This window comes from Schistocerca americana, unplaced genomic scaffold (genome assembly GCF_021461395.2).
Source record: "Schistocerca americana isolate TAMUIC-IGC-003095 unplaced genomic scaffold, iqSchAmer2.1 HiC_scaffold_870, whole genome shotgun sequence".
Classification (NCBI taxonomy): domain Eukaryota; kingdom Metazoa; phylum Arthropoda; class Insecta; order Orthoptera; family Acrididae; genus Schistocerca; species Schistocerca americana.
Window position 1 is genome coordinate 45,399 of NW_025726643.1, and position 4,602 is coordinate 50,000.

The window sequence follows — 4,602 nt, forward strand, 5'->3', positions numbered from 1 at the left end:
GGTGAGGGGGGGCCTTCCGGCGTGCTGGCCGCGCGGTGCGTGGGCGCACGCGCTACAGCCGGCTGGTGGGGGCGGCCAGTGGCAGGCGCGCCGGCCGACGGAGGCGGCAGGCGGCGCAGCTGCGCGCCGGCGCACCCTGCACGCGGCGCCGTGCGGCCAAAGTAGGTCCTCGCGGGCCCGGTGCGAAGCGCGGTGGACATCTGCAGTGTGCTGGTCCGATTGAGGACTGTGTGCGCTGAGGATGCGCCGCCGCCCGGCGCTCGGCGCCGCGACGCCGTCTGCTGCTCGGTCGCCTCTGCGGTTCTCGCAGGTGGATTGTATCGCAGCTGTGCGGACGTGTTGGCGCGTGCGCTGTGCTGGGAGAGTTCGCTTCGGCACCCAAGTGGGGCTTTTGTCCTTCTGTGGCGCTGGCGTTGGAGCTGCCGGCCACCGTAGGTGGCGCGTGTTGTCTCCCGCCGGCAATGCCACGACAGCACGCTCCCGGGCCTCTGTCGGCAGCGGCAAGCTCAGTTGGGAGCACGGGTGGTCGCACCTAAAGCGTCTACTCGCCAAACTCCGGGCGATTGCGCCTCTCTCGAACCCGACCAAGTACTTAGGACGGCGCTGCGCGCCGCCGGGACCTGAGAGGGTTTCGAGGTGTATTGTGCAGGGGAGCTCAGCCTCCTCCTGTTTGCAGAATAATTGAGCGGACGCTTGCGTGTTCGCGCGGGCCCCCGGGGACACACTCCGGGCGGCCCGGCTGCTCAGCTCTAGTTGACGCAGCTCCCTGGTTGATCCTGCAGTAGTCATATGCTTGTCTCAAAGATTAAGCCATGCATGTCTCAGTACAAGCCGCATTAAGGTGAAACCGCGAATGGCTCATTAAATCAGTTATGGTTCCTTAGATCGTACCCACGTTACTTGGATAACTGTGGTAATTCTAGAGCTAATACATGCAAACAGAGTCCCGACCAGAGATGGAAGGGGACGCTTTTATTAGATCAAAAACCAATCGGTCGGCTCGTCCGGTCCGTTTGCCTTGGTGACTCTGAATAACTTTGGGCTGATCGCACGGTCCTCGTACCGGCGACGCATCTTTCAAATGTCTGCCTTATCAACTGTCGATGGTAGGTTCTGCGCCTACCATGGTTGTAACGGGTAACGGGGAATCAGGGTTCGATTCCGGAGAGGGAGCCTGAGAAACGGCTACCACATCCAAGGAAGCAGCAGGCGCGCAAATTACCCACTCCCGGCACGGGGAGGTAGTGACGAAAAATAACGATACGGGACTCATCCGAGGCCCCGTAATCGGAATGAGTACACTTTAAATCCTTTAACGAGTATCTATTGGAGGGCAAGTCTGGTGCCAGCAGCCGCGGTAATTCCAGCTCCAATAGCGTATATAAAGTTGTTGCGGTTAAAAAGCTCGTAGTTGGATTTGTGTCCCACGCTGTTGGTTCACCGCCCGTCGGTGTTTAACTGGCATGTATCGTGGGACGTCCTGCCGGTGGGGCGAGCTGAAGGCGTGCGACGCGCCTCGTGCGTGCTCGTGCGTCCCGAGGCGGACCCCGTTGCAATCCTACCAGGGTGCTCTTGAGTGAGTGTCTCGGTGGGCCGGCACGTTTACTTTGAACAAATTAGAGTGCTTAAAGCAGGCAAGCCCGCCTGAATACTGTGTGCATGGAATAATGGAATAGGACCTCGGTTCTATTTTGTTGGTTTTCGGAACCCGAGGTAATGATTAATAGGGACAGGCGGGGGCATTCGTATTGCGACGTTAGAGGTGAAATTCTTGGATCGTCGCAAGACGAACAGAAGCGAAAGCATTTGCCAAGTATGTTTTCATTAATCAAGAACGAAAGTTAGAGGTTCGAAGGCGATCAGATACCGCCCTAGTTCTAACCATAAACGATGCCAGCCAGCGATCCGCCGCAGTTCCTCCGATGACTCGGCGGGCAGCCTCCGGGAAACCAAAGCTTTTGGGTTCCGGGGGAAGTATGGTTGCAAAGCTGAAACTTAAAGGAATTGACGGAAGGGCACCACCAGGAGTGGAGCCTGCGGCTTAATTTGACTCAACACGGGAAACCTCACCAGGCCGGACACCGGAAGGATTGACAGATTGATAGCTCTTTCTTGATTCGGTGGGTGGTGGTGCATGGCCGTTCTTAGTTGGTGGAGCGATTTGTCTGGTTAATTCCGATAACGAACGAGACTCTAGCCTGCTAACTAGTCGCGTGACATCCTTCGTGCTGTCAGCGATTACTTTTCTTCTTAGAGGGACAGGCGGCTTCTAGCCGCACGAGATTGAGCAATAACAGGTCTGTGATGCCCTTAGATGTTCTGGGCCGCACGCGCGCTACACTGAAGGAATCAGCGTGTCTTCCTAGGCCGAAAGGTCGGGGTAACCCGCTGAAACCTCCTTCGTGCTAGGGATTGGGGCTTGCAATTGTTCCCCATGAACGAGGAATTCCCAGTAAGCGCGAGTCATAAGCTCGCGTTGATTACGTCCCTGCCCTTTGTACACACCGCCGTCGCTACTACCGATTGAATGATTTAGTGAGGTCTTCGGACTGGTACGCGGCATTGACTCTGTCGTTGCCGATGCTACCGGAAAGATGACCAAACTTGATCATTTAGAGGAAGTAAAAGTCGTAACAAGGTTTCCGTAGGTGAACCTGCGGAAGGATCATTACCGACTAGACTGCATGTCTTTCGATGTGCGTGTCGTGTCGCGCAACACGCTACCTGTACGGCTCGCAGTAGCCGTGCGCGCGTGCGGAACCACGCGTGCTTCTCAAAACTAACGCCAATGTTGTGTGGTACGAGCGCTGAAGCGCTGGAGCGGCTGGCCTGCGGCACCTGGCGCCTGGCGCCGGTTTTGAATGACTTTCGCCCGACTGCCTGTCCGCTCCGGTGTGGAGCCGTACGACGCCCATCGGCCGTGAGGCCGTTGGACACAGAACGCTTGAACAGGGGCCGCCACACGCCTACGTCCCGCCTATGCAACTGTCTTGAAAGAGACAGTGTAAACTAAGAAAAGATCACCCAGGACGGTGGATCACTCGGCTCGTGGGTCGATGAAGAACGCAGCAAATTGCGCGTCGACATGTGAACTGCAGGACACATGAACCATCGACGTTTCGAACGCACATTGCGGTCCATGGATTCCGTTCCCGGGCCACGTCTGGCTGAGGGTCGGCTACGTATACTGAAGCGCGCGGCGTTTGCCCCGCTTCGCAGACCTGGGAGCGTCGCGGCCGCCTGTGGGGCCGGCCGCGCCTCCTTAAACGTGCGATGCGCGCCCGTCGCCTGGCGGTTCGCATACCGGTACTTACTCGGTAGCGTGCACAGCCGGCTGGCGGTGTGGCGTGCGACACCTCGTACAACGACCTCAGAGCAGGCGAGACTACCCGCTGAATTTAAGCATATTACTAAGCGGAGGAAAAGAAACTAACAAGGATTCCCCCAGTAGCGGCGAGCGAACAGGGAGAGAGTCCAGCACCGAACCCCGCAGGCTGCCGCCTGTCGTGGCATGTGGTGTTTGGGAGGGTCCACTACCCCGACGCCTCGCGCCGAGCCCAAGTCCAACTTGAATGAGGCCACGGCCCGTAGAGGGTGCCAGGCCCGTAGCGGCCGGTGCGAGCGTCGGCGGACCTCTCCTTCGAGTCGGGTTGCTTGAGAGTGCAGCTCCAAGTGGGGTGGTAAACTCCATCTGAGACTAAATATGACCACGAGACCGATAGCGAACAAGTACCGTGAGGGAAAGTTGAAAAGAACTTTGAAGAGAGAGTTCAAAAGTACGTGAAACCGTTCTGGGGGTAAACGTGAGAAGTCCGAAAGGTCGAACGGGTGAGATTCACGCCCATCCGGCCACTGGCCTCCGCCCTCGGCAGATGGGGCCGGCCGCCCGCGCGGAGCAATCCGCGGCGGGGTCGTGTCCGGTTGCCTTTCCACTCGCCGCGGGGGTGGGGCCGTTTCCGGTGTGCGGTGGGCCGCACTTCTCCCCTAGTAGGACGTCGCGACCCGCTGGGTGCCGGCCTACGGCCCGGGTGCGCAGCCTGTCCTTCCGCGGGCCTCGGTTCGCGTCTGTTGGGCAGAGCCCCGGTGTCCTGGCTGGCTGCCCGGCGGTATATCTGGAGGAGTCGATTCGCCCCTTTGGGCGCTCGGGCTCCCGGCAAGCGCGCGCGGTTCTTCCCGGATGACGGACCTACCTGGCCCGGCCCCGGACCCGCGCCGCTGTTGGCTCGGGATGCTCTCGGGCGGAATAATCGCTCCCGTCAGCGGCGCTTCAGCTTTGGACAATTTCACGACCCGTCTTGAAACACGGACCAAGGAGGTCTAACATGTGCGCGAGTCATTGGGCTGTACGAAACCTAAAGGCGTAATGAAAGTGAAGGTCTCGCCTTGCGCGGGCCGAGGGAGGATGGGGCTTCCCCGCCCTTCACGGGGCGGCGGCCTCCGCACTCCCGGGGCGTCTCGTCCTCATTGCGAGGTGAGGCGCACCTAGAGCGTACACGTTGGGACCCGAAAGATGGTGAACTATGCCTGGCCAGGACGAAGTCAGGGGAAACCCTGATGGAGGTCCGTAGCGATTCTGACGTGCAAATCGATCGTCGGAGCTGG

General features: G+C 59.3%; 2 non-coding genes and 1 pseudogene across 2 annotated transcripts; all 3 read left to right on the forward strand.

The window, feature by feature from the left end:
- The first annotated feature begins 763 nt into the window (after nt 1-763).
- Nucleotides 764-2,671, forward strand: LOC124591682. The gene has a single exon (XR_006977227.1). It is a non-coding gene; the product is annotated as a small subunit ribosomal RNA (ribosomal RNA).
- Nucleotides 2,672-3,021: 350 nt separating this feature from the next.
- Nucleotides 3,022-3,177, forward strand: LOC124591678. Its single transcript, XR_006977224.1, has one exon. It is a non-coding gene; the product is annotated as a 5.8S ribosomal RNA (ribosomal RNA).
- A 188-nt stretch (nt 3,178-3,365) lies between these two features.
- Nucleotides 3,366-4,602, forward strand: part of LOC124591686 — a 4,234-nt pseudogene continuing 2,997 nt past the window's right edge.